The 21,153-nt window shown below is 41.7% G+C and overlaps 1 protein-coding gene across 2 annotated transcripts in view; it reads right to left on the bottom strand.

Annotated features, from left to right (window-relative positions):
* CMSS1 (cms1 ribosomal small subunit homolog) overlaps window positions 1-21,153 on the bottom strand; it is a 398,213-nt gene that overhangs the window by 51,227 nt on the left and 325,833 nt on the right. The window contains exon 1 of one of the 2 annotated variants that reach the window (XM_054714032.1): window positions 11,544-11,604. The exons of the other annotated variant lie outside the window; for it this stretch is intronic. The gene's annotated coding sequence lies outside the window, so the exon portion shown is untranslated. Of the gene's footprint in view, window positions 1-11,543; window positions 11,605-21,153 lie in introns of those variants that run through there. 2 annotated transcript variants of the gene reach the window in all.

The raw sequence follows: 21,153 nt of genomic DNA, 5'->3' as shown, positions 1-21,153 counted from the left end.
AGAGCCACAGGAGGCTGACCTGTAAGAAACATGTTCTGAATACACTCACTTATTTAATTCCCATGGCAATCTTATGAGATGGGTACTGTTACGATAATGTTTTACAGAGGTGGAGACTGAGGCACTTGCCCAAGGTAAATGAGAGAGAGCGCCTGGATTTGGATCTAGGCAGTCTTGATTCAGAGTCTACTCTTAATCACTACTCAATGCTGCCCCTCTAACTTAAAAACAAACTAGTTAGCTCTCCCATGGTTCTGGTCTCTAAGCAGAGTAATGGAATTCATGGGCCTCTGTGGGTAGAGCCCAGTTTAACATAATAATGTATGTTCTTATATTTGAACTAGAGGCCCAGTGCACAAAATTCATGCACTGGGGGGGGGGGGGGGTGTCCCTCAGCCCGGTCTGCACCCTCTCACAGTCCGGGAGCCCTTGGGGGATGTCTGACTGACGGCTTAGGCCCGCTCCCCTAAGCCAGCAGTCAGACATCCTTAGCGCTGCCACCACTGCTGTGCTCGCCAGCCATGAGCCTGGCTTCTGACTGAGCGGCGCTTCCCCTGTGGGAGCACACTGACCACCAGGGGGCAGCTCCTGCATTGAGTGTCTGCCCCCTGGTGGTCACTGCATGTCATTGCAACTGGTCATTACGCCAGTTCAGTCCATTTGCATATTAGGCTTTTATTATATAGGATAACACTCATTTAATTGGGACAGAAGCTCCTGAATGTGCTGAGCATCCCCCTCTAAAACAAACAAACAAACAAACAAACAAACAAACTCAATTTGCCCAGTTATGTGTTAGTAACTCTCCTCCACAACCCACCTTCATCCTGTATTTTAGCTGCGGAGAAAACATATTCTGTTTGCCTAGGCTAGTCCTGGTTTATGCCTGTCATTCCCACATCCCATCTGTTTAGTATCTGTCTTATTGCAAGGATTCTTTAATATATTAATATGCATTACTATCCAAGTGTGGGAATGGAAATGAGGTCATCCTCAGACTTCTCTGACCCCTGACCTCTGCTCTGTGCAGCACAACTGTTAGCACTCCCAGAACAGTACTCTGTGCGCACATTTGGGAAGTGCCAGTGTAGAGGAGTGACGAAGGAGGTCTTAGAAGGCCTAGACTCTAGTTCCAACTTTTGTGATCTTAGGCAAATCTCTTACTTTGTGCCACAGTTTTCCCATTTGTGAACTAAAGTCATACTGCTGTGATTTATGATTCTCTCCTGGTTCAGGCCAATTTCTATTAAAAATGCTGTATCCTGGACAAGTCAAAATTTCCATAGTGAGGTGGAATGCTGGAGTACAGAGGCATAGGTAAAATAAAAAAAAATAAATAAAAAAGGTGAACATGGCCTGTTATATGGTGAGTTACATCATGTCCTCTGAACAGAAATTTCATAAGGAAATGGCCTATGAGGCTGCAGTGAGGTCTGCTACACATTCACCTTGCTATAAAATGGGATCCCAAGGAAGAGAAATGTTACAATGGAAAAGCACACTGTTTCTATTAAGACTGTCCCATAGCCTTCACAGAGACTCCAACTACCTATCAGATTACTCACTGATGCCCTTAATGTACATTGTGTGTATTGTTAAAAGTGGGTGTAATGTTCACATGCTCGGCTTTAGAATGCTTACTTTTCTTACGCAGCTTCTCAATGGAAAAAGCCAGGTCTTAACCACTGTTTTGTGTAGCTTAGGACAAGACACTCTATTACTCCATCCTTAAAGTTTCCTACTGGTAAACTAAGCTTAGAGGTATTAACCTATCAATGAATTACCCACTACATGGGAAATACAGAGAGGGATTTGTGTTTGGAATGATGTTCTCCACGATGATATGGGTTGAAGCTGAGACGTACAATCTAATGAGATAAATAGATAAGACAGACTAAAATAAGACTTGAATTGTCAAAACTGTACTACCAATTTGATGTGGTTGTCGTTAATTTTTTTATACTTTTCCCTGATATAAAGGTAATACTAATTGTAGAGGTTGTAGAAAATAAAGACAAGTAAAAAGAAACAAAAATTTGGTATCCTATATAATAAAATGGTAATATGCAAATTGACCCTAATGGTGGAACGACCAGAACGACAGCTTGACCAGTCACTATGACGTGCACTGACCACTTTTCGGTTCTTTTCCCTGGCAGGCAGGCTCCCATTGCCCGGTGGCGAACGAGGAACCGGGGGTGGGTGGTGGGGGATGTGGACAGCACCAGGCCAAGGCCCCCACCCTGCTGGTGGCCCCCCACACAGAGGGCAACCCGGGGTGGGGGCAGGGCCGGTGAGCGGGCAGGAACTGCTGACCTTTTAGTCCCTCCCCTCGGTTGGCAGGCTCCGATTGCCCGATGGTGAACGGGGAATTGGGGGTGGGTGAAAGTGGGGGGGCGGGGCAGGTGAGCGGGTGGGAATGGCTGACCTCTCAGTCCCTCCCCCCAGCCGGCAGGCTCTGATCGCTCGATGGCCAGTGGGTGGTGGAGGGGGCTGGGGCCGGTACCAGCAGCTGGGGAAGATGGCCCTGATTGCAGGTCAGACCTAGGGACCGTACCTGTGCACAAATTTCATGCACCGGGCCTCTAATTACTATACAAAGATGGTCCCACTGTAACAAAAGATCTATTATAATATTGACACATTTACTTCTACCTTTTTTCTGTCTCAGTGTGTATACACACACACACACACACACACACACACGCACACACATATCCACACAACTTTATATATCTAGAATTACATACCAAATATAATTCCAAATACATTTAACATTCTATCATGAGCATTTTCCCATCTCCAGTAGTCTTGAAAAACATTTTCAATGGCTATATAACAACATGTTGTTTGCCTGCATTACATTTATTTGTTCTTTAATCATTACTTAGACAAAATTTTGCCTTTGCAAATATATTGTAATAGATAACTTTGTAACATTTTATGTATTTCTGACTAGAACATGTTTCTAGAAGAGAAATTACATTGTAAAAAGGTAACCATGTTTATTTTTTAATCCTCACCCGAGGATATTTTTCCATTGATTTTTTTGAGAGAGTAGAAGAGAAGGGGAGAGACACACAAAGAGAAAAACATGGATGTGAGAGAGACATATTGATTGATTGCCTCCTGCATGCACTGGGAATGGGCCAGGGATTGAGTCTGCAACAGAGGTACCTGAATCAAACTCTTGACCTTTCAGTCTGAGGGTGGATGCTCTAACTACTAAGAAAAACTGGCTAGGGCATAGCAGAAACTCTTGATATTAAAGGCAGTAAAATTCAAGAGGGGCACAGGTTTAGAAAGACAGACATCTGAGGGAAATGAAAAGTGACAGCACATATCCTAAAGTGGAGGGAAAGAAGAGAAAACTATAAAAACAAATAGATGCATGGATTCAAGTAAGCAAAGTAGTTTGGACAATGATATTATAGTACAGCAATCAATGTTCACATTAATGATTCAATTCTCAAATAATCGTTAAATGGTCTAATTTTCTTTAAACATTTAACTTAAATCCTATGGAGTAGATTTTGTTGAATGGTATAAAGTGAAGCTCTAACTTTATTATTTTTCCAAATATTTAATCAATTGTCCTAACATCTTCCTGAATGATGCTTCCTTCCTCACTGACATGCTATGGTACTTTCATTTAATCAAAACATAAAGCTTACATACGCTAGGGTCTGGTTCCACTGATCTGCCTCTGACTCTATAGGTACCACACCATATTATTTAAAAAATATATTGAGCGTTCTTCTTTATGTTCCTAAATGGCTGACACATTAGAATACAGGGAATAGCAAGAGAGGGAGCTCCAGATTCAGGCCAAAATCTCTGAAAAAGCTGGGGATGGGCCAGGAATAGATGAAGGTTAGTAAGGATGTAGGTATGGAGGTTAAGCTGTTTTGCTACAGAATTTCACCTCTGTCACTCAATTGCTCTTTGGCTTTGGACAAGTAAGTTCACCTTTCTGTGCTGTGATTTTCTTATATATATACTGAGGTGGTTGAGAGGATAAAATGAGTTAGTGTAAAAACAGAACAATGCATAGCCCATGGTAAACAGGCTTGTGGGCCATATGATCTCTACACATTGAATCTTGAAACTACCCAGTGAAAATGTGTACATGAGTGGGCCTGGTTGTATTACAGGAAAACTTTATATACAAAATAGGCAGCCAGTGCATGGGCCATAGTTTGCCAACTGCTCCTCTAGGTAGTTGTTATAGCTCATGTATCATGTAATTAGACCACTCATCATATTGCATCTGTCCTCACTACTGGACAGTGGGCTATCTGAGAGCAGGGTGTCCTTCCATCCCTGTAAACCCTGCAAGGAGCATAGAATCTGGCAGATATAGTTAATCAATATCTCCTGAAACACAGAATGAGATGACCACATAATATCAATCTTAACAGTTAAAAACTTGGTTGTGCTACAAGGCAGAAAGCATGTGAGCCCTTCAGTAGCTACCAAAACAAACTACAGAGAAGACCTCATGGCCTGTTTAACACACTGGAACATCTAGCATAATTAATCTTTCTTTCTTTAATGTGAGAGGGAAACTCAGGTCCCGGAAATTCACAATGTCAAGGACCAAGTAATATTGCAGACATCAAAATAGAGCTGTCCAGCATGATCTATAAAACAGAACACACTTTATAGGAATGGAGAAACAGCTGTTTCCCCATTTCTGTTTTAAAAGAGGAAATAGGCTACAGGACTCAGGAGTATATGCTAAACATGTGGAGAAAATTTATTTGCTTAAAGAAATGTGACATGGAGTTAACAAAGGGCTCAGTTTGTGAAAGATAATGTCTTGGTGGGTGAAGTTAAGAGGATAAAAAAGGATATAGAGAGAGGCATTTCAGCATTGTGATTAATAAAAAAAGAAACATCAATAAACACTGAAGGGTAAGAAAAGTAAAGTTGAAGCTGAAAAGAACTGAATATGCTCTAGGGGAGGCACTAACTATGAGAACCAAGTATCAATTGCAATAATAATGGATTTATTAAAATAAATTTTAGATAAGGATGACACGGGTTTAGGAGAACATATGGAAACCAAAATCTCATTCAAAAGTAAGTGTGAATATTGAGTTTCTCTAAATATAGTGTAGAGAATCCTTATACAGCTAAGAATGCCTGGGAAATATATTAGAGACTCCAGGGGAGAATTTTAGAGTTCTGGAATATATTTAAAAATAGGTAGTAGGCAAAGAACCATGTTAAACTTCTTCCTTTTAATTTCCATGTTCAAACTTAACCAGCAGTGATATTTTTAGTATAATTAAACATTTGCTGAACTCTTTTTATAGGAGATTACTCATTTTGTGTGACTCAACATATTCTCTCAAGTGGCAATTACCAGACAGCACTCTTTAAAATTTCTTCAAATCATAAAATCATTATTACTGTCAAAAAAAGGACCCAAGGTTTTCTTAAAAAGAACAAGTTATTGTTGGTTTCCTTTAGTTTCTACTTCTCCTTCCCTCCTAAGAATTATGAAAGGATTTATTATGTGGGCACATGGACAGTTATTCATTCATTCTTCAAATATTTAATGAGCACCTGCTATGTACTTGGTACTGTGCTAAGTAAGCCCAGGAGGAAGCAAGATAAATAAGATATGGTCCTCACTTTGAGAAGCTGACAAGTGAGAACGACAGACATGTATAAGCAATTACAATGCAATGTGATGCTATAGTGATGAAGAACCAGTATGAAGTGGTCAGGGTCTTTGGCGGGGGGAGGGTGGGATTAGAAAGTGACAGCATTAGGGAGTTTCTATGGTGATGAAACTTTGTGAATAGTCCTGATGTGATGTGATGGTGGCCACAGAAATCTGTATGGCTGTTAAATTCACAGACCTGTATGTCAAAAGAAAAAAAAAAAGGCTAATTTTACGATATGATTACAGATAAATAAACTATGGTATATTCGCATAATGGAATACTACTGAGTAATAAAAGGAATGGACTATTGGTAAATGCAATGACATGGATGAATCACAAAAGCGTTACTGAAGAAAAGAGTACATCCTATGATTCCATTTACATGAACTTCTAGAGTAGGCGACATTAACATAGAATTTCAGAAACAGAGCAGTGATTGCTTTTGTGTGTGGGGTGGGGTAGGGATTCACTGGGAGGGGATCTTGGGGAACTTTCAAGTGTGACTGCAATGTTCTAGGTCTTAGTCAAAACTGATTGAAAAGTACACGTAAGATTTATTGAGACCCTCAATAAATGTACATTATACCTCAATAAAATATGTATTTAGTGGTCTTGACTTATCTTTTACAACACAGGATTTCTTATGGTGTTTACAGTTATAAAAAACAGTAACAACTTCTGTACCACATGTCATCATTTTCTTTGTAAGAGAAACTGGATTTCTTTTGGATTCTTAATAAAATCAACCAATTATAGATCTTGTGACAAACAAGTAAATGCAATGTACAGAGTATGCAGCAGTAGAGGGATGAGGAGGGCAGAACTCTACGCTCTTTTGGTGCATCAGACACTTTCAGAAAGAAGTGAATCTCATCTGGATGTTGAAGAAAGAGCAGGAGGTTGATGCACAGACAGGAAAGAGTGAGCACTGGAGAACATGTGAAAAGTCAGATGTGAGAGGGCTGGGGAAGTCTTAATGGGCGAGCTGCACATAGGTGTTGTGGGAAAAGAAGTTCTAGAGAGGGCAGGGTCCAGCTGGTAAAGGTCACCCTCTCGCCTCCCCCACCCCCAGGCTAAGCACTTCATGTGCCTAATTTAATCCTCACAATCACCTCCATTGTTCAGAATTGGGGCTTGGGAAGTGCAGGGTCAGTCCAGATTCCTAGGCCCTGATGCAGTGGGCGAGCATTCCTATACAGGTAGCTGGGGCTCTCACTCTCACACTCAATCGTGCAGCCTCCTTTCTGCCATGCTGAGGAGTCTGGCCTGTGCTTGGTGTGCAGGGAAGCTTTTACCTGACCAGAATCTGCTTGCAGGAATAACGGGCCTCTAATGAGAATGGATCATTGGGGGTATGATTCTCGGTCTCTCTTTTTTTTTCTGCTTCGACTCACTTGATAGCACAACTATTTTAAAGAAGGTCATTAGTAATGGTGGCCAAGCAGTGATCACCAAAGGCTATCTTTATGCTTCCCATTCCCTCAAAACACCATCCGCTTCCTCCAATAGGTTCTAATTTTAAAATTGGGTCAGCAATGAAATGACAGTTCTGTAAATTTCTAAGTGGGAGATGGGGTACTCTTGAGATCCCCAAATCTAAATGAGAACATGTATGGAACGGAGGGGCTGGTTTTGGGGGATTTTGTGCGATGTCCTAACCAAATATCCCAAAGGATGCTGAGACACTGAGGTAAACAGGATTGCTGACCAGGTATTTTCCAGGTTTTGGTGACAATGTGGATGTTCTGGCCTCTCGACTGGCTCAGGTATAAAAGTCCATCAGGCTTGCAGATTTCAGAGCTACCCTGGGGAGAGGGCATTGCTTCTGTGGTGGTCCTGGGATTATAGTTCTCTGCTGGAGGGGACCCCTAAGAAGGCTCTCAGAAGAGTCCAGGTCCTTCTCTTAGAACAGACACTTCCTAGGGAAGTGCCTTCTGCTGCACAGAGATTAGGACCAGGTCAAGGGCTTAGCATTAGCATTGGAGAATTGCCTTAATTAATAACATCTTTAAAATAATCACAATAAAGCTGCACAGAGCTTAGAAATTTATAAAATGTATTCATATTCATGGTCTAAAAATAATTTTGAGCCCCACCAAATTTCTGAAGGTCAGCATTTAACAGATGAAGAAACTGAGGACTAGGGAAGTTAACTTGCTGACACTTTCATAGTTTGCCCACCTGCCTGCTTTTCCCCCTTAGTTCCTTCCCACCCTCTCTGCTCAACTTTCTTCTTTAAGTTTTAAAAAATATCTACCTATTGGTTAACTATGGGTATCTTATTCTAGGAAGAATTTAAGCAGTTTACAGGGTTACAAAAAATATAATAAAAATAGTATAAATTAAAAGTGGGAGCAAATATGAAAGCAACGTAAGAATCAGACCTGAAATCAATCAAAGAGTTCCAATAAAGATGCTATAATGCCCTATATTTTTGCAATTGATGGGGTACAAATTTGGTTCTAAGCTTTTAGGATCCAATGTGGAAAAGAACACTGTCACTCTTCAGAGTAGCCATAGGCTAAAACAACAACACACCAACCAGTTTCTCAGGGGCGAAGCATGATTTTAGGTTCTTAATAAACCCAATACAAGTAGGGAAGCACAGCAACTTCCTTTGATGACTTCACAGCTTTGAATTAGACCTTAAAAGGTGATTCTGGCCCTGGCTGGGGGCTCAGTTGGTTGGTTGGAACGTCATCCGGCACCAGAAGGCTGCAGGTTCCATTCCCAGTTAGGGAACATGCCTGGGTTTTGGTTCTATCCCCAGTCAGGGCGCTTGTGAGAGGCAGCCAATCAACATCGATGTTTCTCTCTCTCTTTCTTAAAACAAAACAAAACAAACAAACAAAACAAAACACCCTAGGGAAACATATCCTTGAGCAAGGATTGAAAATGAAAAGGTGACTCAGGCCCCGTGGAAAGGCACTTTGTTATTCTAAGGAAGCTCAGGCTCTGCTGGGGTGAGGCCCTCACTTACCAGGGGACTAGCAGCCATGGCCTAGCACTGGCCCATACCATAGCCCTGCTTCGGAGCTCATCTGCATCTACTCAGCCCTTATCCTGCAAACAAGAGGTGATAGTGAGAGGACAAGATCAATGCCCTCATTACAGCAGCTGGTGTCAATGTTGAACCTTTCTGGCCAGGCTTGTTTGTTTGCAAAGGCTTTGGCCAATGTCAACATCGGAGACTCATCTGCAGTGTAGGGGCTGGTGGACCTGCCTAGACAGTGGGTGCTGCCCAGCTGAGGAGGAGAAAGGGGAAGCAAAGAAAGAAGAATCTGATGACACGGGCTTTGGTCTTTTTGACTAAAGCTCTTTTGTAACCCTTCAATAAAAAGCTGAACTCTGAAAATAAAGAAAGGTGATACCGGTCTTCACACTGGTTTGTCAGTATACAACAGTTTCTGAACTCCTGTAACAAATTCCACTTATGAAAATCAAAGCAGGTAAGGCCCCAGTGAACTCATTAGTTGTTGAAATAGTTTCAGGACCCAGGGAGGTAAGGCCTGCGACTGTTTCCACACTTGCTACGGGGAAAAGACAAAAACCTATGCACTCTGCTGCAGAAATAAATAGGTCTTTATAGAGACCTTAAGTCTCATTTTGTAACTTGTGTTAACATCACGATTAGGACGTGGTGGCAAAAATTAACAGGACCTTACACATCTTACATCTTACATCCCTTATGACTACTTTTAATATAGAAAAGCATTACTCCCGAATGCCTTTTTATCCCACTGCACATCCTGCTGCATTCAGGCCCCAGGGGCAGGCTTTATTTACATTGGGTATTTTATACTTTCCTCACTCAACCTTCTAGTTTCCCTTACTTTTATGCCAAGGAATGGACACAAGAGTTTTTCCTTTTTGTAATTTATATATGCAGAAAATACATCCAAGTCAGGAATGCCCCTTTCACCCACAGGAAGAGTCTGGGGCCATCTGACTCATCGACACGACAAGCCCAGAAATAGAAAAAGCAATCAGGAGGGAAGGGAGAGACGAGTGGAAACTTCGAAGCCGGCTAAGGTGCTATGTCATATGAAATTAATTCTCTGAGGTCAGCAATTAGAGTCAGGTTACAGCCTAAACATAATTCTGCCTGCTAATTACTTGACCCATTACAATATTTATTTCATCGAGAGAGATGCCCAGCCATTACTTCCAAAGGTGGGTTTTGGGGCAGAAAGAAGGAAGCTAGCAGTCAGAGAAATAGCAACCCTTTCTTTTATAAATAGACGTGTCTCCCAGGCCCCTAACTGAAATGATTTCCTGCCTCCTTAAGTGAGGGATCAGATGTATCATGCTCCTTCTTTTCCAGCAAAATGAGATCTCAGAGCTCTTTAGCAAAGTGCAAAAGACGACAGAATAAATTAGTTGAGTTATGTTCTGTTATGAAAAGCCCTGAGGTGAGATGGTAAGAAAACAACCTTTTGTACGAGGGAAAGAGGGAGAAGTGGGGCATGAACGGTGTGGCCAGAACGGTATTGGTATGTACCACTGAATTTTTGAAGACTTATTTCCCCCCATTGAAGACATTCAGAGCGGCAATAAGAAGAAATGCCAGTTTCCACATGGAGATGTTGGAATGACTGGAGTACCATGAACAGAAGAGACTAAAATACAAGGAATAAATGAGGATAAAAGCCCGTTACTTAAAGAGGGCATGAAGCAATGCCTGAGGGGCTGGTGGGACTGAGAAACAGTGGCAACCGTAGATCTGAAAGCTGGTATCTGACAACATGGGACTCATATACACCTAATCAATTTATAAACCACTCCTCAATAATAAAAATAACAGTGGTAGCAGCTGCTGCCGCCATACAGTGAGTGACTGCTCTGTGCCGGGCACTGCACCAAGAGCTTGGTGTCCATGACCTCTCCAAGGAGTGCTGTGTCCTCCCCACATAGCTCCCAGGTGGCCCTTTGCCATTTGGAGATGCATTTCCCCTGCAGGAATGTCCTTGATGTTCACACAAGCTAACGCACATGAATAACAAGTGGGATGTTGAGGACAGTGAGGAACAGAAGAGAGCTACCCTGTGACTGGGTTGCTGCAGGGCCTGAATCACATGAGATTTCGGAGAATGTCAGGGTCACCAGCTGTAACTTGGAGCCAATGGAAAGGCTCCCCAACTCTTGCTTTCTCCCATCCTTCTCATTTCTGCCCCCACACTGACACATGGTGAAAGAAAAGAAGGGAAAGACTGATGCCTATAGCTGAAGTGTGCAATTTAATGGCCAGAAACCAGACATGTCACATGTAATCAAATCATCATAGTGTTGGTGACAGAGTTAAGACAGTTGAAAAAACAGTTGCTATTCCAACTTCAATTTTCAAGTTATTGTTGGGGCTGAAATTTCTCTCACCTCAAGTGTTTTTATTTTGGAAAATCTCCAAAGCACACTTTAGCCATATTCACGTAATTGAAACATGAAAAAAATAGGGATGTTTTTCAGCCACATTAAACTCTAACCAGATGCTCTTTAAACACTTTTTACATGTTCATAGTACCTTTTATTCTAGCAGAGAGTCATTTTATTCACCCTTGAATTGCACACACTATAGAGAGAAAATACTAACTCTTTTAAAAGCCCTGGTAACCCACTGACACATACAATCTCCAGAGAGGATGTGAAGAGGATCCCACCGGCCTTCCTAAGTCTCCCTCTCTACTCACGTCACTGGGAATCCAGGTCAAGTCAATTTAACAACATTTACTGAGTACTTTCTGTGGACCAGGAGCAAAGCTGAGGAACAGTGGGAAATTGGCATGAGTATAACCAAGTTGCAAAGTGAAAATGACATGCAAGATTCCTGTAAAAGGTGTCAGGGCCAGCACTCTACCTGAACTGGCTCACCTGAAAGTCGGTGCTTCTGCCATCTTTTCTTCTATTATCCATCAAGCAAAGAGAGAAATGGCTGTGGCATGCAGAGGAAAAGCAGGTGAAGAAAAGTTAATGACAGGTTTCCTAGAGTCCAAGAATTCTCAGGTCAGCACCCTCGGGAAAACCCCAGAGCACGACCTGGCCGCACCTGGCTCAGGCAGTGGCTGGTCCCCCCAGTAACCACTTTGACCCCTTCTACTCCCCACAGGAGAGCCAGAAGGCTCTTTTTAAAACGTGAATAGGATTTTTAACCTGGAAGGTTATACACAGCAGTTTGATTTTATACTGAGAATAACACCTACATTCCCTACCACAAACCACAAGGTCCTGTCATGACTGGGTCTCCACTTACCCCTCAGCCTTTCTCTGTTCTACTTGCTCTGCTACACCCCAGCCACACTGACCTCCTAGGGCTCCTAGAACATGCTGATCCTTTCTCATCTCGGGGCCTTTAGGTGCTTGCTCCCATACTTGGCCTGCTCCTCCTGGTCTTGCTCCTTCAAATCACTCAGGTCTCCTCTGTTATCAAAAGGAGGCACTCTCCTCCCTCTCCTCTCTCTGCCACAATTTTCTCTTACTTTTTATCATGGTACTACCACAAACTAATTATCTGGCTTATTTGCTAACTTGTTTTTATTTGATTCTTCCCATAGACTTTAAAATGCTAAGATGGTTGGAACCAGTAACATCTACTTTGCAATGCCGTATCTCCAGTGCTCGGATAATGACCCAACAGAGCAGACAGGCAACAAATCACTGCCAAACAGATGCATGAAGTGAATAAAACAGCATATAATAAGTTAAAAAAAACACACAACAATATAAGAGGGCCATCTTTTTTATGTTATTTTATGTTTCTATCACCACAAATGCTATTATACTACTGTAAATCTTCTATTTCTGTTGGAGGATTTTCATGAGTTCATTTTAACCAGGACCACCCTGACTGAACTTGAGAAGCTGAGAGGATGGACACCTAACTTATGGCTACAGTTAGAAACTTTCAGATTGATTGTTTGAAACCACCAGGTTTGGCACACAATGCATTCTGAATAGGGGGGATTAGCCCTTTCTCATTTTAAGATATTTGTGGTTGAAAGCAGAGTTGCTCATATATATGTATCATGTAGTTTCTTAATTTAAGAAAAATCACAGAAGAACTTTAAAGTCAAGCACTACAACACTTAAGTAAAAAGACAGCACAAGGTTTTCCTGGGAAGTTGTTGTGAAACTGGTCTGAGTGGAACACCTTTGCCATTTGGCTATGGCCTAGGACAGTGGTTGGCAAACTCATTAGTCAACAGAGCCGCAGTTTGCCGACCACTGGCCTAGGATGACCTGAACAGCTGAGTTGTTTGGAAGCTCAGAAGCGCCGTGGGTGCCTGTCCCTGCCTCCGCAGTACCACCCAGTGGCTCACAGGGAGGATTTGGAGTCTTCGGACTGTGTCCTGTCCGGTTCCTTGATCAGTGAGGACCAAGTCTGGCAGGCTGCTCGTCCACACCAGGGGTGCTCTCTGCAGGCCTGGAGGAGTCCTGGGTACTTGTCTACCAGATGCACAGCAGCCTTTCTCCACTGACTCCTGATTTGCTCAGTCCTTTGTATCAATCTTTCTCCTGTTTCCTCAGTGCAAGGAAACAGGAGAAAGATTGCTAGGACGACAGTTGCTCAGCACCTAGTTTATTTGGATGGGGTTTAGCTTTCTTGCATAATTCTTGTCTTTCCATGTCACCGGATCCCCATTCCCTAGTTATTGCTTGGGATCTGGCCCCAACTAGGCAGCTCACGTGGAATCATACTGCAGCCGCTCTCCCACATTCTCCTTGTAGGGTTGAAATGCCCCTCTCCCCCAAATCTATGCTACTCGTCCCCATGCTGGGGCAGCCTCATCCATTGCTTGTCCCCACCCCACAGCTGGCCTCTGACGTCCCAGTATCCTTCTTCAGGCTTATGTAGGATACATAGCACCCACTGGTGTGAAATTTAAAGCCAGGTCACACACTTTTGGTGAGTAAAACAAGAGGTAAAAATAGATGAGTCTTACGTTTCTCTTCAAGTGTAACATTCCAGTGTCCCACAAAAAGCCTTCTGGTTCTAAACCCTATGCATTTCCCACTACACTTCCTTGACTATGATTTCCTGCCAAAAGGCCTCTGGTGGTTTCCCACTGCCCGTGGAGTACAGTTACTACATCTAGCATCAAAGCATCTATGGTATTTAACATTCTGGGGGCAAATAACAACTGTACTTTACCTAGTGCAAAGCTGGCCACCATAACCTTGTCCTCCAGGCACGGGAGCGGCTCGCCATTGCTGAACCCGTCATGCGCTCTCCTGCCTTGTGCTTCCGTCATGTCCTCTGCCGAGAATTTCCTTCTCCTTACTCCTCCCCCGGCAGGAATCTACTCCTCTCCGCCAATGTGTCCGGTTCAAGCATTTCCACCCCACCCCACCCTGTGCAGCTTCCCTGACCTGCAGCTCAGGTTCAGTCAGACAAAGTTACGTTTAGCACTACCTTATAGCACCAGCCCATTAAAATTAGAATTTTGATGTGTGCCTCTCCTACTAGAGTTTTTGAGGGACGAGGATGGTGTAACGCTTTATCTGTATAGCACCAAACGTTGCATAGCACATGGTAAATTGGGAGCACACAGTAAATATCTGTTGAAGTGAACTGAAAACTGTGTGCATCTGTCCTTCAGGCTGTCAGAGACAACAGTTACTAAGATTAGAGCTAAAAAAATTAAACAAATTCTCTGCTGATACATGTCTATTGATAAGATGTGCAGTTAGAAAAGAAAACAAGACTAGAGTGAACTAACATTTTTAAAGAGAAGAAGGGCTGAGAGGAGAAAAAGACTTCTAACTCATATATTTTCCTATTTAAAAAGGAACTTTCTAGCCAAAGAGAAAACATTGGTCCAACTTGAGATGTTGCTGAAATTATTCCTTCTCTCCTTTTTTCTCTAGTTTTCAGAGAACCAGTTCCTATTTGAAAGAGCAATATAGGTGCAAAAATGAAGACAGCCATGCCGTAATACATCAACAAAGCTACTCAGTGATGACAGCTATGCCAAGAGAAAAGCATTACATAATGACATCAAAATAGGATGCGTGAGGAATGTCTTAGAGCTTAAACAGCTGTCACCTGGTATTTTGGCATTCTTGAAGTACATGAAGAAATAGCTCCTGGACACTGAAGAGTACAAATTATTTGCAACAATAAGATTCTGAGGTCTAGAATATGTTTTCCTCATCTTTCTCTCCCTCTCTCTCAAAGTTAAACCATTAGTGCCATTCTCACTTTAGAAAAATATGAAACCCTACAATATGTATAATTCCAAAACATTGCGTATAGGTTGGTTTCAAAGGAAGAGAGAGGCACTCCTCAATTACCAGGTTTTCCCAAGAATATTTCTTTATTTGGAGATGCTTTCATTTTGTGGACTATCTAGACCAGGGGTCCTCAAACTTTTTAAACAGGGGGCCAGTTCACTGTCCCTCAGACCGTTGGAGGGCCGGGCTATAGTTTAAAAAAAAACTATGAACAAATTCCTATGCACACTGCACATATCTTATTTTGAAGTAAAAAAAAAACGGCAAAAACACCCGCATGTGGCCCTGCGGGCCGTAGTTTGAGGACGCCTGATCTAGACCTTTCATTTTTATGTATAGGTCATTAAACCCATCTTAGGAAACTCATGAGGGATGGGATAATATGTGACATTTAAATCTGTCAATTTTGCTGCTGGTAAAATGTCTGTTAGAAAAAGAAGTCTAAAACCCTGGAATTTAAACATGACAGATAGGTTTAATGTGTGTTTTCCTTATTTCTTTACCTTCCAGTTCAGTGAGATGCTGTTCCAACTTTGCTTTCCTTTATGGTTGCTTCTTTCCTTTGTCCACTTTGTCAGTACATATTTATTGTGCACTGGCTGTGTGCTGCGGCCAGGGCCATGGGAGGTGCACTCCGCTCTCCGGGAACTCCTGGGTTATCAGGGAGAGGTGAGTATGCTGGCAATTGCAATGAAGTGCGACTGAGGATAAGGTGTGGTTAAGCTCTGGGTGCCTTGGGAATACCATGGAGGAACATAGTCCACCCAGGGTGGGGAGAGGACAGTGGGAAGGATGGGATCCGGAACCTGGGACAAGAAAATGTGAGGCAGACACAGAGAGCTGTCTCTGAGGTCCTGTGATCCAGTTCTACTATCAAGAACCCCATGTTTCTTTTATCAATTTTTTTACAATTCATCAAAAACAAACAAAAAAGGAGAAACAAATCACCCCATTTTCAAGAACTTATACTATCTATCTCTTTCAACATCTTCCAGACATCTGTAGTAACAACGTCTTGTCAAGTTGAGCAAAAAGCACAGGGGTAGGTTTTCCTGGATCACTTTCAGGCCATCAACTGACAGACTCACAGAATGTTAGTGCCCAAACAGCACTAAGATGTGATCTTCTTTTCAGTGCAAAACCTCCACAGGGAAGGAAGCTCAGAGTCAATGAAAAAATGACCACGAAAGGATTAGGAATATTTTTTCTTCACATTTCCCATCTTTATTTGGTTGCCCTTGAGTAGGCAGGAATATGAACCTTTAGAGAAGCCATTCTCTTTCCTAGAGGGATTGGGGCTGATGGAGCTGACAACTGTCAGGACCAAGAAAGGAGCTGTCAGGGTTACACACAGGGCAATGAGCGAATAAATAAAGAGTTTGAGAATAACAAACAGCACTGTAAGTGAAGGGAGTTACAAAAGTGGAAAAGGTAAAGAGCTAGAATGTCTATGGCATTAGATTGTAACTGGAGCTATCAATGTGCTTTCACTGTATGTAACAGAGACAGAGAAACAGATATGGCTGTGTGTGTGTGTGTGTGTGTGTGTGTGTGTGTGTATTTCCCAGTTCTTTTGGTTGAGAGGGCCTGAAAGCAATGGGAACATTTCAGGTCAGTGAGCACACCCAATGCCCAGATCTCCATTTCCATATAAGATTTTCCATAAAGGACCCAGGTCTTCCAGAAAATGTGGCTAATTCCAGGGCTCAGTAGAGAAAGTATAAGATGTACTTGGGACATTTTCTTGTGCCAGAAAGCAAGAAAGTGTTCAGGGAACACAGCTTGAAGGGGCCCCCACTGGCCAAATCTGAGATAATCTAGGCATCAAAATAAATAATAATATTAATGTTTTATAGTCTAATGACTAAAATAGAAATCCACAAGTGCATATTGATATAGATAAATACAAAAATAAACAGGGGAGAAGGGAAAGCTCTTCCTGCAGTAGACAGTTTATTTAGGAGCAATATATTTACATAATCTAAGTGTCTTCCCACAAAATATTTATTAATTGCAAAGGAGAGAAATCTGGCAGATGCCACCTTAACCAAGTAGACCCATAAACTTCATTTATGAGTCTCCTGATATGATTAACCAAGAAACATTGCTTCTCTGGTATTGCTGCAAAAAATGCACAAACTCAGTCTTATTGAGGAAACATCACACAACCCTAAATTGAGGCACAGTTTACTCTTCAAAAATGTCAAGTCACAAAAGACTTTAAGGAAAGGCTGCAGGACTGTTTAAAATTAAAGGAGACACTTGACAACTAAATGTAACATATAATGTTAGACCACAGAAAAAAAGTAATTTTTCCCCTATAAAAGATATTATTATTGAGACATTTGGTGAAAAATGGAATGGGAATCATGGACTAGAAATTAATATTGTATCAATGTTAACTTACTGAATTTGATTGTCATGCTGTGGTTATGTAGAAGATTGTATTTATCTTCTAGAATAGTAACACTAAAGTATATAAACTGATTCAGAAAAATATAAACACACATACTCTATATCAACATATATTGTTTTTCTTATTTGGTCACCAATACAGGACTAATTTAAAGGAATGCTGTACAGATTACATACGAATTCACAGACTGAGCACTGGTCGGTAGTGGCAGAGGACCTGCTACCTAAGGAGTGCCTCAATACACACTTGCTGAAAAAATGAGCAAGTTCCTTTTTTCTGCCCCTCCTACTTCAGTTGGACCAAGCGATGGCACTTAAAGAAATTTAGATTCTTCAAATTTTAGCAATCTAATGCGTGAGATTTCTCTTAACACCCGAGTAAGATAAAACAAACACTGGAATAACAATAAGTACCACCACACATTTGGATGCTGCTCTAAAGTTTGCTCAGCACTTGGTACTCACATCTCATGTGACAGTGAACGGAACAGGCAGGCATTCAAGTTCAAGTTCAACACAGCGTTAATAACAGCGACTCTCTCCACTGCCTTGGGTTATGGCTGTCAAAGAGGTCATGCCCTTGTTATTTAAAAAATCTCAAGCAAGGCTGCATCGTTCATGGTTGCGGGGTACAGAATGAGGTGCAACTGCATGTCCATCTGGGCCTTTGTTCCTAAGATGCTGGCACTGCTGCTTGTTTGTGGTTCACAGTGTATTTGGGGCAGTGACAGGGCAGAGAAGGGGACTCAGGTTGTGACTGGGAGGTTTCTTCTCTCAGCCAAGATGTGCACATGAATTTGAAATTACCCAACAGGGTGTTTCAGAGCTGCCTGCCAAAGAGTGGTGTCTTCTAATCTGGAGAGCAGCTGCTGGGCACAGGCATGCAAACACACACACACACACACACACACACACACACACACACACACACACACACACACACTCTCACAGAGCCTATACCTGCCGCTACTTGTCTTCTCTGGGCAGATGGCTCCTGGCTTTTGGGTCACCTCATCCCGCAGCCCAGTCCAGTTAGGCCCTTTCTTCCGTGGAGACTGGCAAGCCGTGGGGTGAGGGATTCTGCAAGGTCGCCTGTCTTCAGAGTATGAAGGACGCTGGCCGGCGAGTGAAGAGGGTTATATTTAGTGTTTGGGCCCAGTTAGTGCTGGGCTCCCCACTGCCTCTCCTTTACAGAACCGTCAGTGGCCCCTGGTTGCAAATACTCGGTGGCTTTGAAGCCCCCAGAACAAAAACTGAGAGAGTGTGCAAAAAGAAAAGAAGAAAACATTGGTGCTGGTCCTTGGATTCCACTATTGGGTTTGGTGGGATAAGAGAGGACTGCTGGGTGTGATCAAGCAAAGGTGCCTGTGCGGTGAGGTAAGTGTCCCAATCGCTTCTGAGGACAGCTTTGGGGGTGTTTCTGTGTAATCCAACATCCGGGAACTGCCACCACTGCTCTCCAGGAGCAGGGTCTTCTGGATATAATCAAGGGGATGCAGTAACCTCAGGTATGATTAAGAGCTTATGATGATGATTTTTAGACTAATATGAGTAAGAGCTGCTTGCAAAATAGAACTATCCTGACAATTACTTTTGCCAAAATGGTAGGCATGCAAGAAAACCAAAGTGAAATTTTAAATTGTTCTCCTCTTAAGAGTAAGACAAATGGTTACAAAGTTAAAAAATGGTTTGGGCAAAAAACTTGCATTGTTAATTGTTGATTTTATAAACTGATGTGGGTGATCAATACATAATTTCAGAACCGTCATGATGTGATGAAAATGGAAAATTATACTGGATAGGCAAGATTGAAGAGGAGGAATTCTCTTTTCATGGAAAGACAGAAGAAACTAACATAAAATGGCAACTAGAGTACCTTCTTCTTTATTTTTGTTCCCATTTCTTTAATGCTAAGATTTGGTGAATGGGAGACAGAGAACAGAAGCAGACTTTTGAGGCAGGATTTTTGGAAGGTCCTGAGGGGTAGTGGTGGTAGTTAGCTATCACCTCAAAGAACATGATTGGCTATCCACTGCACATCACATCTCAATGTCAATAGGAAATGATGCTGGATTGCGCCAAATAATACCAGAGAAAGTTCTGCTCATTGCACTTGCTCAATGGGAGTATTAGTCAACGTTTAGGGTGATTGCATAGTTTTGAATACTGGAGCCCCCGTCAACAGAGAATATAAATATGTCAGCTACAATACTTGATATAATCATTGCTATTTCTCTTCATAATGACAGATGATCACATATCTCCGCCCCCCTGCCTCCCCCGATATCTGTGCAAGTCTCAAGAAGGATTACAAGAGGTGCAATGTATATATACAGGGGTGGGCAAAAGTAGGTTTACAGTTGTGAGTATGTAAAACAGTTCATTCTTGTATTAGGAACAACTAATGGGTAAACCAACTTTTTCCCAACCCTGTATTGCTTAACTACACTCACCATGCTCCATGTTTGCAGCAAGATTGTATAAAGGAGGGCATGGAATATCGTACTACTGGAGAGAATTCTCTCAAATTAAGGCAATATTCCTCCAGCTGCAAAAAAAAAAAAAAATGCTTTTCCTACAACAACACTTTCTAAGATACAGGTATACCTTGTTTTATTGTGCTTTGCTTTTTATTGCACTTCACGGATATTGTGTGTATATGTGTGTATGTGTGTGTGTGTGTGTGTGTGTGTTTTAAAACAAACTTAAGGCAAGACCCTCCCTCCACCAACAAAAAGATTACAACTCACTTTAGTATATATGCTGCCGAAGCGAGCACAAGATTACAACTCACTTTAGTATACTTGCTTTATTGCAGTGGTCTGAAATTGAACCACAATATCTCTGAGGTGTGCCTGTATCAATTTTCTATGCCTCAAAAACCAATATTCCAAGTAAATATATCTCCACAGAATCAGTTGACAGTATTATGAAACTCCCATAATATTTAATTAAAAATTAGCATAAATAACTTAAGAGCTATTTGCTACTGAAAAATTTTAAAGGCAGATAATGTTGAGGGGTTATTTCTACTTTTTTCAAACAAATATGTAGGGCAATTAAGGCATGTCTACGCTGATGAGAATTTTCCAAATAATTTCCCAAAGCAATGTTGGTTTCGGTTTTTATGATAACCAATGCAAAAAAAAAATTGGTAAAATTCTGGGGCAAAGGACAGTATTGATTATAAACAAAGAAGCACAATTTAAAAAAAGAGTTCAGTTTCTAAGGATGGGAAAAGACTAAAAGTAAAGGGCCCTGTAGTCTCTCCCCAGAAGAGTCCATATTATTCTTTGTTTTAAAGCAAAATTTTCATTACCACTGAAATACATGCCTTGTTTCTCTAAAATGTTGCATTAAAACATTTTTAAAATGTTAGTTGCTTGAACTACTGACCATCAGTATTTAATAGCAATTCATGCTGAGCACAAAATTAATTTTTTTCCTGTTTCATTATAATTAGGGGAAGCACTTTTATAGTAAAGGGCTTAATTTGTTTTCTCATTTGTTTCTTCATTCAGCAAATGTTTTAGAGTGCTTACTATGTGCTGGGATTTTTGGGATGCAGCAGTGAATTAGGCAAATATGGTTTCCACATCCCGAGTGTAGGAATCTTCACAGAGGGTCCAATTACTGGTGATTTGAACCTCTGTATTGTTCATATTGTTTACCAGGTAAATAAGTGTTTTCTCCCTCATTTCTGATAAAAAGGAAACTTAAGGACACCGCCCCCCCAATTATGTTTTTCTACTTTATAAAGGTTAGTTAGTGTCTGTGAGAATTGGAGACAAGGCCACAGACTAAATCAAATAGTCAAGTTTGAATATACATTGTA

This window comes from Eptesicus fuscus, chromosome 3 (genome assembly GCF_027574615.1).
Source record: "Eptesicus fuscus isolate TK198812 chromosome 3, DD_ASM_mEF_20220401, whole genome shotgun sequence".
Lineage (NCBI taxonomy): Eukaryota > Metazoa > Chordata > Mammalia > Chiroptera > Vespertilionidae > Eptesicus > Eptesicus fuscus.
Note: the sequence above shows the minus strand (reverse complement) of the source record. Positions and strands in the feature narration are given on the sequence as shown.